The 13114-nt window shown below is 43.8% G+C and overlaps 1 protein-coding gene, 1 non-coding gene and 1 pseudogene across 2 annotated transcripts in view; all 3 read left to right on the plus strand.

The window, feature by feature from the left end:
• LOC126012396 (60S ribosomal protein L32-like) overlaps positions 1–4554 on the plus strand; it is a 35116-nt pseudogene extending 30562 nt beyond the window's left edge.
• The window catches only part of GABBR2 (gamma-aminobutyric acid type B receptor subunit 2), a 371159-nt gene that overhangs the window by 38570 nt on the left and 319475 nt on the right, over positions 1–13114 (plus strand). The gene's annotated exons all lie outside the window — the stretch shown is intronic.
• LOC126026036 (U6 spliceosomal RNA) lies at positions 9909–10015 on the plus strand. Its single transcript, XR_007501559.1, has one exon. It is a non-coding gene; the product is annotated as a U6 spliceosomal RNA (small nuclear RNA).

A 13114-nucleotide genomic window follows, 5' to 3' on the forward strand; every position in this document is an offset into this window, starting at 1 on the left:
GCTTAGAGTCAGGAGTAACCTCTGAGCACTGTTGGGTGTGGCCTAAAAACAAAACAAAACAAACAAAAAAAAGACTTCAGAGACCTCCAATTGCTCTTAGGAAATATCCTGCTCTGGTGGGCCCTTGGGGCCTTGCCTGCGTAGTTTGGCATGGTCTTCCTTAGCTGGAGATTGCACAGACCTTTGGTGCTCTGCCCTGAGAGGAATATCTCCCCCGATTCCTTCTCTTACTATGTTCTCCAGAGTAAGCTCCCAACAGAGTTGAAATTCCAGCTGACCCTCACCTCCTCTAGGAAGTTTCCTGGCTCCTTGGGTAGAAATATTGTTGTTGTGTATTTGTGCTCTTGGCCATGTGTGCCAGGCCTATGCCTGACACTGCCCCAGAAACTTTTGTAGAATGAGTCTGGAACATGTTAGGTATTACATGTATGCTATTAATGCCTGCCTTATGCCTAAGATGATTCAAACCAGTTTCAAACCAAACCAAACTGCAGCTGGTAAGTGGCTTATAAAGCTCCATTAATGAAGACCTTGTGTTTTATAAACACAAAAGACTGGTCAGTGGAACAGAAGAAGGATAAAATAAAACCAGCCTAGAAGCATGACCTAAAGAAAGACTAATTTTATATAAAGTAAATGTTGTCAAGAGCAGCTGTTATCCAACAGAGGGTGCTGGGGATGAACCACTTAAAAAGGTTCAGTTGTTAAGACATCCCACTTATATCAAAAGCCTGAACACAAAATTGATATGTGAAAATCTAAAACTGGAGACAAAGATATAGTACAGTGGGTTAGGTGTTTACCTTGTATGTGGTCAACCTGAGTTCAGTCTCCAGCATCCCATATGATAATTCCTGCATTCAGACCAGTGTGCCCACCTCCTCCAAAAGTCTAAACTGATCATCTCAGTCAGGAAAGACTTAGATGCTAAGGTGCCTGCAGGAGTCTAATCCCATATGGTCCCCACGGCCTGCCAGGAGTGACTTCTGAGCACAGAGCCAGGAACAACCCCTTAGTGCTGCTGGGTTTGACCCAAAAACCAAAACCAAACCAAAACAAAACAAAAACCAAAAAAACCAAAACCCAAACCCAAAAAACCTTTGAGAAGGACAGATGGAGATTTTTTTTAAGAAAGTGTGAAAGAAGGATTTGAGGGCGATCTGGCTGTGGCATCTGTCACCCCATTGATCGCCAGGGTTGATTCGGCTGATCTGGCTGGCTAGACGGGTGTCCCCTTCCTCCCTCACCGCTCCATGTGCATCCCTCCCAAGGCTGCACGCTCAGTCGAAGAGGACGGCCTTCCCCAATAGAGACGGACCGGACCGTTCTTCTGTCGAGGGTATACGAGTAGCTGTGCTCCCCTGCTAGAACCTCCAAACAAGCTCTCAAGAAAGTGTGAAAGAAAACACCTGCCACAGAGAGTGGAGAGGAGAGGGAATTGCAGAGCACTGGGGCCTCCCTTCATTCCAGGAAGCTGGGGGAGCTGTTGGCTTCCAGGCTAGAGATCCTGCCATGAATCTGTGCTGCTAGCCAGGAAGGGGCAGAGCTAGAGAGGGTAGAGGTAGAGAGAGACCAAGCTGGGAATCTAAGTTCTGAAGGAGACCCTCAGGCATCAAGTGGTTCCTACTATAACAGAGTTCTTTCACTAGCAAGAAAGAGGTGAAGGAGAGGGACACCCAAGGAACAAGAGCCTGGAGATCTATTGTGCGTATCAATCATTGGCTCCTGAGAAACCCACATCTAAGTCTCTAAAGTCTTTAAATGTCACTGTTGTAGCAAAAGGAGCTTCCAAGATGTAATTAGTTATGGTATTTGGGGGTGGGATTTGGGGCTACACCCAGCTGTGCTTAAAGATCACTTCTGACTTCGTGTTTAAGGATCATTCCTGGCAAAGCTGGGAATCAAATGGAGGGTCTGCCACATTTAAGGTAAGTTTTCTGCCTTATGTACTAAATCACCAAACCCTGGTTAAGGATTTTGAGATGGACATATTATCCTGAATATTCAAGTGGTCTTTATATAAAAATTTATAGAAATCCTGAAACTTTTTTTTTTTTTTTTAGTTTTTGGCTCACACCCCATGATGCTCAGGGGTTACTCCTGGCTATGTGCTCAGAAATTGCTCCTGGCTTGGGGGATCATATGCGACACGGGGGATTGAACCGAGGTCCATCCTGGGTCAGCTGCATGCAAGGCAAATGCCCTACCGCTTGCACCATCACTCTAGCCCTCCTGAAACAAATTTTTGAAGGAGGAAAGCAGGAGATCAGAATGTCAGGGATGGAAGACATGACCAGTATAAAGAAGGCTTCCGGAGTAAAGGCATGCAGGTGGCCTGGAAAAGCTGAAGTCAGCTGGGGAAATAGCACAGGGATCAGAAACATGTGCTTTGTTTTTATTGAATTCTCTCTCTCTTTCTCTTTTTCTCTCTCTCTTTTTTTCTTTAGTTTGGGAATCATACCTGCTGTGCTCAGGGCTTACTCCTTTCTCTGTGCTTAGGGATCACTCATGGATATGCTCAAGGAACCAATAGAGTATTGGGGATTGAACCTGGGCTGGCTGTATGGAAGGCAAGAGCCTTACCGGCTGTACTATCTTTATAGCCTCAAGGGATGCATGCTTTTTATCTGCAGGGCTCCATTCGAAGGCTGGGACTCCAGGATCCTGAACATTGACTGTATCCCTGGAGGCCCCCAAGCACAATGGGATGGCCCTGGTGGTTCCTGACTATGTGAGGCCTAAGCAGTTTCACATTCTTAGGCTGCAGAATTGAACTCAGCCTTGTTGGTTGAGTAGTGCCAGAAGTAGTCCCCGGTTCCTCTGAGCATCACTTGGGCTCTGCCTCTTCTTCCAAAGAAGTTGAATGAAGCACAGCATAGCATTTCCTTTTAGAGCTGCAGTAGGAATCAACCCTGTCCACACCTGGGTTTAAGCCCCTTCAAATTGGATTCCCATCTCCAGAATTATACAAGAAATGTGTATTGTTTCTAAGCAGTAAATTTTTGGTGATTCATTAGATCAGCAATAAGAAATGAATTCTGACATGAAGAAAAAAAAACAAAAAGGGATGAATACAATTGACTGATATATGCAGTTAAAATATATAATCCAGGGGCCGGAGAGATAGCATGGAGGTAGGGCATTTGCCTTGCATGCAGAAGGGCAGTGGTTGGAATCTCAGCGTCCTATATGGTCCCCTGTGCCTGCCAGGGGCGATTTCTGAGTGCAGAGCCAGGAGTAACCCCTGAGCACTGCTGGGTGTGATACGAAAATCAATATATATATTGCAGATTGGGTTTTTTTTTTTTGTAAGAAGTTTGGATTTGTGTTTTCTGAAGCCAGTAGTTAATACACCCATCCTTTCCAGCCCTAGGTTCTAGCTTCTTGAGTGTTCTAGCTTCCCCGTAACTGACTGTGGTATTCAGGAGAGCCATTGCCCTAGACTGAGCCTGCTGGGGTAGCAAGCATGGTTCTGTGTGGCACTTTTATATGTGTATACTTTGTGTAAGTATAATTACATGTGTATGTATATATGCACATAATAACTTCAAACTAACACACATGCAAATATATGATAGTCACACTGTATATCATATCCACCTATCTATATCGTGGTGCTGGGGGTCAAACCCAGGGCCTATATATAGCAGACATGTATTCTACTGAACTATAATGCCTAGCTCCAAGAAGATACCACTTTTACCTTTCATATTTGTAAAGATAAAGAATGGTAAATCCCATTGTTGGTGTGGATTAAGGAAAAGAAAATTCTCATATATCTGATAGGAGTGCTGTGTAAATTGGTATAACTTTTTCTGGAGGATTACCTGGGGATATTTATCAAATGACTTTAAAACGTCTTTCTTGATCCAGAAATTCCATTTTTAGGACTTTATCCTAAGGTAATGATGAGAATATAATCTGTAACAGTGAAAAATAGGAAATACCTACCTGTTCCCAGTAGAGAGGATTGGTTGAATAAATATTTCTAAGTCTATGCAATATCTTTTATTACTTTCTGTATTCAGTTTTGACTTCGAATAATGCTAATAACATATTGTTAAAATAAAAGGAGTTCACAAAGTAGGCTGTATAGTGGAAACTGTATTTTATTAAACTGATTTATTTAGTAGCTGCCATCTCCTGCTAGAAGTCATCACGGCTGCCCTCAGACCCCTTGTGAAGCCCAAAATCCTCAAGAAGAGGATCAAGAAGTTCATTAGGTGCCCATCCAACCACTGATCTAGTGAAACTGGTGGAAGTCCAAAAGTATTGACAACAGGGTGTGCCAAAGATTCAAGGACCAGATCTTGATGTCTCACATGGTTACAGGAGTAAGAAGAAGACAAAGCACATACTTCCTAGTGACTTCTAGAAGTTCCTTGTTCACAACATTAAGGAGCTCAATATGCTACTTATGTGCAATCTTACTATGCTGAGATCGCTCACAAAGTCTCTTCTGAAAATGCTAAAGCAATTGTGGAAAGAGCAGTGCAGCTGGCCATCAAAGTCGCCAATCCCAATGCCTGGCTGTGTGGTGAAGAGAATGAGTAGACCATCTTTGGGCACATGCTATTGTGTTAATAAAACTGTAAACTGCCCTCAAAATGATGTATTTAAGGGGCCGGGTGGTGGCGCTAGAGGTAAGGTGCCTGCCTTGCCTGCGCTAGCTTTGGACGGACCACGGTTCGATCCCCCGGTGTCCCATATGGTCCCCCAAGCCAGGAGCAACTTCTGAGCGCATAGCCAGGAGTAACCCCTGAGCGTTATCGGGTGTGGCCCCCCCCCCAAAAAAAAAGATGTATTTAAAATGCATTAAAAGATATACATCCTACTTTTAATAGTGGCTATTTTTGGTTCAGTTACAGTTGAAGATAGCTTCAAATACATTGCAGAAATTAGTGGAATACAGCATCTATTTTTTAAGACTGCAAACTAAGAGTGGGCTTTATACATTTTCAAGGGTTATTAAGAAAAGACTATCTGGCAAAGTCCAGATGGTCTGCAACGCCTGACATAATAACTATCTGAACTTTTTATAGGAAAAGTTTGTTGACCTTGATTTATAGCATCTAGTTTTCTGCAGTGAATAAAACTCTGGAAGAATGTAAAATACACAAAAAGGCATAGCAATTTCCATAGTTTGGTGGTTTAAAGCAAATACATTAGAGAATTATAAAAGACATTAAAGGAAGATTTGGAAGAAAAAGAGAGAGATGAAGTAAGAATAAAGAAACATGTGCGGGCCTGGAGAGATAGCACAGTGGCATTTGCCTTGCAAGCAGCCGATCCAGGACCAAAGGTGGTTGGTTCGAGTCCCGGTGTCCCATATTGTCCCCCGTGCCTGCCAGGAGCTATTTCTGAGCAGACAGCCAGGAGTAACCCCTGAGCATCGCTGGGTGTGGCCCCCCAAAAACAAAACAAAACAAAAAAAAAAAAAAACATGTGCATAGATTCTGGCACAATGACTCCAGGTGCATCAGGAACCCGGAGCTTCCTGGTGGCCAAAGCTAATGTCTACACATTACTCATGAGATCTAAAATCCCAGCTGCTCAAAAGGAGTGATGATAATTTTTCTTGGCTCAAATGACAGCACCTGTGGCTCTTTATAAAGGTTTTCTTCTTCTTTTTTTCTTTTCCCTGTAATCAGATTTGGAGTGTTTTGTTCAGAGGAAGAATCATGGAGCTATTCTGAATTTTCTGAAGAAAATTTCAGGGCATAGTATTCCTTATGTTGCCTAATGGTGTTCATCTCCTTTTCTCTTTTGCTTAATTTCAGATCAGGTCTTTTAGGTGTATGTATTTTGGGAGGTGTCTCCATAGTTTTTCCATATATGAATTTCCATCACTATGAGCCTCAACTGTCATTCCATAGTCTCTTAAGGTGACATCTTACCTCCTCAGCTTCAGCACTGAACTTTCTTCCTTCTCCATCACACTTAGTCATCTCTGTGCTCATCACCTTGAAGATTACTGTGATTGGCTCCTTGACAGCCATTTTCAGGATTCTGCGTTGAAATAGAAAAAGGTTCTCTGCAACATAGATGAACTTATTCTACCTCTGGAGGGCTGACAGTCTGCTGAACTAAATGGTCACTACCTGCATGGTAAGGGGCTGGTGGGAGGTGACAGGCCTGGTGACAGCATCTGATTCCTTTGACCTGTGTTAGCTGGTTCCTTCCTGCATGTATTCATCAACCATGAGGCTCACCACAACTGCTCTGCCCTGAGTCCCAGCCTATAGAGTATTCAGGAACTTGGGAATAAATGAAGGAGGCCTGCATTCTGCTAGACTTATCTAGTCAGAAACTTTTGTAAGGAGGGCACCAGGCCTATGCATTTCTAAGTCGCTACCTTGGTGAATCTTACAAGGAATTCATATTTTGGGACTCATGAGAGAGCACAGTGGGTTAGGTACTTGCCTTGCATGCAGCCCACCAGTGTTCAATATCCCATATTCTACATGGCCTCCCAAGCTCCACTGGAGTTAATTCCTGAGTGCAAAGTCAAGAATAAGTCCTGAGCACAAACAATCAGTATTTCAGTTGATATAATGTTGGGAATAGACATTGGGCTTGAGGTTGAAATAATGATTTCCTTGATGATGTATCACATGGCCAGGGGAGACTGCAGAGACCTCTTGGTGCCTCTGATTTCTCATTTGTGAATGGGTTAAGGAAGCGATGTAAAGTATCCTGCCTGCACTGACCACACATTAGTACTTATAATAACTGTGTGGCAGTTGTGATCAGAATCATCATTGTCATTGAGTTGACCCCATCTTAGATCCTGGTTTCAGTAAATAATCGCTATTGCTTTTTAGCTCTGTTTTCTTTATGTTTTTCATCATCCTTCCCCCTAAAACTAGCTTATTTTATTACTCATGAATTTCTGGCCTGGGATCTTAGTATCTTGAGAGGTTGAACAATAAAAAATATATAAGGGGGCAAGAGAGATAGTACAGGATTAAGGTGCTTGCCTTGTACACACTGGCTCCATTTTAATCCCCAGCACCATATATGTTTTCCTCTCCATGGGCTATTCTTGAGCACAGAGTCAGGAATAGCATTGGTAGGAGTGGCTCCAAAACCAAACCAAACCAAACCAAAACAAGCATACATATACAGGGATCAGCAGAGGCTGGGGAAGTAATAAAAATAAATGAAGAGAATAGGGGAAAGGAAAGTTGATATGGACACACTTAGTGTAGTATACTAGTCTGAAGTTCACTTCACAAAATATATTATCAACTCTGTTTGGAAACCTATATCACTCTTAGTTTATATTTTGTGCTCCCACTTTTTTTTTTTTTTTTTTTTGGTTTTTGGGCCACACCTGGCAGTGTTCAGGGGTTACTCCTGGCTTTCTGCTCAGAAATAGCTCCTGACAGGCATGGGGGACCATATGGGATGCCGGGGATTCGAACCAACCACCGTAGGTCCTGGGTTGGCTGCTTGCAAGGCAAACGCCGCTGTGCTATCTCTCCGGCCTCATGTGCTCCCACTTTTAAGAGAGACCTGGATACAGAAAAATCTTTCTTTATCCAAAAAGAACAATAGCACAAGTGCAGCTCAGTACTGCCTCTTCCTGTTGAGTAAAGATGGAGGTTAGAATTTGGGGAAGATAGAACAGCCCTACCTGTTTGAAGGGGTGGTAGACTGGATTAATTGATTTTTCCAAAAACAGTAGAAATTAAAAAAATATTTAATGTTGAGCACTACCAGTGCTTTTTATATCTTAGATATTAACCCCTTATCAAATGAATATTGGGTGAATAGTTTCTCTTGTGGGCAGTCTTTGTATCCTAGTCTATTGCTTTTGAGGCACAGAAGCTTCTCAGTTTAATGTAGCCCCATTTGTTTATCTTTGTTTCCACTTGCTTGATCAGTAGTGTTTCATCCTTGAAGATGCTGTTAGCTGCAGTGTCATGGAGAGTTCTGCCTACAGTTTCCTCTATCTGTCTTATGGTTTCAGGTCTGACATAAAGGCCTTTAATCCGTTTCTATTTGACTTGTGCACAAAAAAGTAAAAAGGGGTTTGAGTTGCTTTTTTTTTTTTTGGTTTTTGGGCCACACCCTGTGACGCTCAGGGGTTACTCCTGGCTATGCGCTCAGAAGTTGCTCCTGGCTTCTTGGGGGACCATATGGGACGCCGGGGGATCGAACCTCGGTCCGTCCTAGGCTAGCGCAGGCAAGGCAGGCACCTTACCTCCAGCGCCACCGCCTGGCCCTGCTTTTTTTTTTTTTGCAAGGAGCTGACCAATTTTCCCAACATGACTTGTTGAAGAGGCTTTCCTTGATCCATTTTGTATTTCTTGCTTTGCCAAAAATCATATACCTGAGGGTCTGTCTAAGGATATTCAAGTCTGTTCCATTGATCTAAGGGTCTGTCTTTATTCCTTAAAGGAAAAAAGGAAGAGGGAGAGAGAGAGAAATGTCTGCCATAAAGGCAGAAAGGCATTTAGGGGGTGGGGGAATGCAGGAGGAAAAACTGGGTGGGAAATGTATGCTGGTGAAGGAATGGGTGTTGGATGTTGTGTGAGTGAAACTCAATCATGAACAACTTTGTAACTATCTTATGGTTACTCAAACATTTATTAATTAAAAAATATAAGTCAACTGTACATCCAAAAAATGTTGGCTTAATGTTGGAAAACAAAATGCTCAAAACAAAACCTAGTTTTTTGTTTTGTTTTGCTTTGTTTTCTGCTTTTTGGGTCATACCCAGTGACGCTCAGGGGTTACTCCTGGCTATGCACTCAGAAATCGCTCCTGGCTTACGGGACCATATGGGAACGCTGGGGGATCGAACCGAGGTCCGTCCTAGGTTAGCACATGCAAGGCAAATGCCCTACTGCTTGCGCCACTGCTCCAGCCCCCAAATGTAGTTTTTTAAAAGTTAAAGAAGGAACTACTGGTTCCTGATTTTTATTTTATTTATTTTTTGGCTGGAAATGCTTAGTGTTTACCCCTGGTTCTGAACTCAGAAATTACTCCCAGTGAGCTCAGGGGACTATATGGGATGCCAGGGATAGAACCAGATAACTGTGTGCAAGACAAGTACCCACCTATCACTCCAACCCCCAAACCACTGGGATTATAACCACTAGTTTGTAACTTGACACTGAATCAAAAACACTTTCTTCTTGCCAATACCCTGCCCATTCACAGACTTCCTGATTTTTGCAGGTTGGTCTCTGTCTCCCTGGATTTTCTGTTTCCCTCATCTATTCCAACACCCCACCTCCGGCTGCAACACCTTCCTTCATCCTTGTCTCAGGAACTTGCTCTGCTTTGACAGGTTTTCTTAAGAAAGGATGGAATGAGTTAAATCATAACTGGTAATTGGCTCACTGCAGTTTGGCAATGGAAAAACTTATATATATATTTGTTGCCAATAATTTATCTCAACATTTTTCAGGCAAAGCAACACACAGAGTAATTATTTTTGGATCATAAATAATTTTGAGTGCATTTGCCTTACCTGGGTTTCATCTCTGGAACCCCATGTGGTCCTTCAAGCATCACCAGGAGTGATTTTTTTTTTTTTTTTTTTTTTTTTTTTTTTTTTGGTTTTTGGTTTTTGGGCCACACCCGGTGACGCTCAGGGGTTACTCCTGGCTATGCGCTCAGAAGTCGCTCCTGGCTTGGGGGACCATATGGGACGCCGGGGGATCGAACCGCGGTCCGTCTCCTAGGCTAGCGCAGGTAAGGCAGGCACCTTACCTCGAGCGCCACCGCCCGGCCCCTCCAGGAGTGATTTTTAAGTGTAGAGCCAGGAGTAAATCCTGAGCATCACCGAGTGTGGCCCCAAAACAAAAACAAAGAAATAATTTAGGAAAAGAAATAATTATGTCAGTGTATGTAAACCCAGTAAGTGATAGAAAGATTTTAAAATGAATTTTGGAGTGCTGGCTTTGGCAGCACATATACTAAAATTGGAACGAAACAGAGAAGATTAGGACGGCCCCTGTGCAAGGATGACACGCAAAACCGTGAAGCGTTCTATTTTTTTTTTTAAAAGAGTTTTGGAACTAGTGAATGAATTAACCAGTGAGTTAATAAATTAAATGTTGAAGCACTTGTTCACTTATTACTCAAAATACCATCCCCCTGTTTTGTTTCTTTTTTATCTTAAGACAACAACATGGGCCTGGGCTTGCTACTGGTGTGATTGTCAACATTCTCACAGCTCACTTTGGCCCTGCTTCCTTGCATTCCCTTCAGGATCCCCCCTTCTTGTGCACAGTTCCCATTTATCTCTTCTTCCTTGATATCAGATACATCCTGAATATTGCCCGGATCAACTGGCTTCTCTCCTCTCTGCCTCTGCTCTGCTCTTGGCTACCCTCATGTTCTTTTTGACTCTTGCTGGCATGCTCAGTTTCTTTCACTTTCATGTTGTAAACCCCCAATTCCTTTACCTTTACTTCTCAGGCCAGGGTGGACTGGCCTCTGTCACGAGACACATCATATGCTGCCATGAATCACAATTTTTTTTAGGAGAGAGGATCTAAGTTGTACTGAGCCCAAGGGCCTCTCACAGTAATTCTCAGCCAACCCATGGTAGTCCAGTAAAAGGCTGTGAAGATGTGGTGCTTCTTTGGCCTTGGTACTGGGTATTACCCAGGCCACGAGGAACCAAGTAGTGCTATGGATAGAACTAGAGTTGGCACATGCAAGACAAGAACCTTTACCCTGTACTATCTCTCCAGCTCCCCTGTTCTATCTCACTTTTGGGCCCCTGCTTTCTAGCTCCAGCCCCCTATTTCCTCTTCTTTTTTTTTTTTTTTTTTTTTTGTTCTCAGGGGTTACTCCTGGCTCTACGCTCAGAAATCGCTCCTGGCAGGCTTGGGGAACCATATAGGATGCCGGGATTCGAACCACCGACTTTCTGCATGCAAGGCAAACACCTTACCTCTATGCTATCTCTCTGGACTCCCTATTTCCTCTTCTGACTTCTCAATTGCCTGAGAGCTTCCTTGTCATGGATTGCTCCCCATGCCTCATGGCTTCTTCCTTAGTGAACCCCAACATCCTTCCCAGAGGCGCCTTGACCTCTCTTTTCCAAGGATCTTCCTTGCCCCTCTCACTTTTTCTAACCCTGTACTTTTCCATTGCTCTTTTCAGCTTAGATTTGGATGCCTATGCAAACCTCACAAACACCTGATTTTTTTTTTTTTTCAGGTAGAGGTGGTGTCTTCTAAAGGATGCTCTAGGGTCCTAGAGGCCTCTCCTGGAGTTACTTGGTGAACCGGTCTGGGTGTTTCCATGCTTGGTGCTGCTTAAGGACACAATATGAGGGAGAGACAGACTAACTGGAGATTTAACTAGGGGCCTCATGAATGCAGGCAGGTGCTTCAGCCTGTTGAGCCATATTCCTGGCCCAAAACCTGTTCCTACTAGCTACGAGGTTCCTTGAGTGCTAGCACACAGAAGCATCATCACTGGTGAAGGGGGTGTTCTTTTTTATAACTGAACCCAACTACAAACATGTTTGTAATCATGGTGCTTAAATAAAGATATTATTTAAAAAGAAAAAAAGAAAGAAACAGAGAAAAGTGGTGCACTGGGCACCAAGTGCCCAGTGAATGCCAGAAGGGCGAGAGCTCTTCAAGGTGTTCCCCTATGAGGCGGTACCACCACAGTTCAAGGTGCTGAGTCCTGCATTGCATATTTACTTCCTCTTGGACATGGAGACATGTATCTTCACATGCATATGTGAGATGGGGAGAGAGTGGGATGGTGACCAGATGGGCAGACCCCAAGTTCAAGACATTTTTATATTTTTGTTTGTTTGGGGGCCACGCCCAGAAGTGCTCAGGGCTTATTTCTGGCTCTGCTCCTAGGGTATTGGGGTCCATATGGTGTGTCAGGGATCGATCTTGAGTCAGCCAAATTCAAGACAAGCACTTTGCCTGCTATACTACCTCTTTGTTCTTTTTTTTAAGAGACCCCCTCCCCCTTCTTTTTTTTTTTTTTTTTTTGGTTTTTGGGTCACACCCAGTGGCACTCAGAAATCGCTCCTGGCAGGCACAGGGGACCATATGGGAAGCTGGGATTCAAACCATCATTGTCGGTCCTGAATCGGCTGCATATAAGGCAAACGCCCTACCACTGTGCTATCTCTCTGGCCCCCTAAGAGACACTTTTAAATGTAAAGAAAATCTACTGAAAAGAGAGCTGACAGTGTTGGATAACATTGGCTGCTTTTTAGAAGAGCTGCAGAGGTTGAAGAAATATATAGATGTGGGCCCACTCCAGACTGGTGAGGTCAGGGCCTTTGAAGCGGGTGCCCATATATAAGTGCTTTTGGTTTCCCCGGGGGATTTAAATATCTCATCAGCTCTGGTGGCCTCAAGCCACCTGCTAGCCACTGAGGAAGGCTGCCTACTGGCAACAGTTCTGACCTGCAGTTGTAAGAGTGAGTCCAGGATGTGGGGGAGAATGAGCCTCCCAAAAGGATATTTGTAGAAGAGGACTCTGGGCTCTTTGAAGGAGAGGATGAAAGAGGAAAAGTATGAAGATTTCAAAATTTGGGGGATGGTTAGGGACAAGGTGGTTGCTTGGGAAGGTGGGGCTTGGCAAGGTGGAGTGTGCTCAGCAGCGCTGTAAACGCAGACACACATTTAAGTCTGGATTCTGCCGCCTGTTTGCGTTAGCAAGCCACACAGCTCTTAGGACCTTGTTGCTCATTAGAAATTGAGATATTATCTGCTGAGAAATGCACCACAACAGAGCTTGATCTGCCTACACTTCATTGAAGAACGCTATTGGCAAGGTTGGGATGGAGCAGAGGTGGATGGAAAGATCTCGGTGTTCTTGGTCTTGGGACTGGTGTGAACTGGAATTAACCCGGCTAATCTTACAGGGGGTTACTGAGTGGCAGTGACATGGCTGACATAATTTCAGAGTATCGAGAACAGAGAGGACACTTTTAAGGCGACAGGTCTGCTTCAGTGAGAATGAAGTTCCTTTGTGTTCTCAAACCTACAGTTACAGAAGAGTGTCAGATTCCCCCATATAACATCACCTTGCAGTTGGTTCCTGCCTTTCTTTGGTTTGGGGCCATATCTGGCAGTGCTCAGAGACTATTGGCTCAGTGCTCACCTTT

This window comes from Suncus etruscus, chromosome 1 (assembly GCF_024139225.1).
Source record: "Suncus etruscus isolate mSunEtr1 chromosome 1, mSunEtr1.pri.cur, whole genome shotgun sequence".
NCBI classification, from domain to species: Eukaryota; Metazoa; Chordata; class Mammalia; order Eulipotyphla; family Soricidae; genus Suncus; species Suncus etruscus.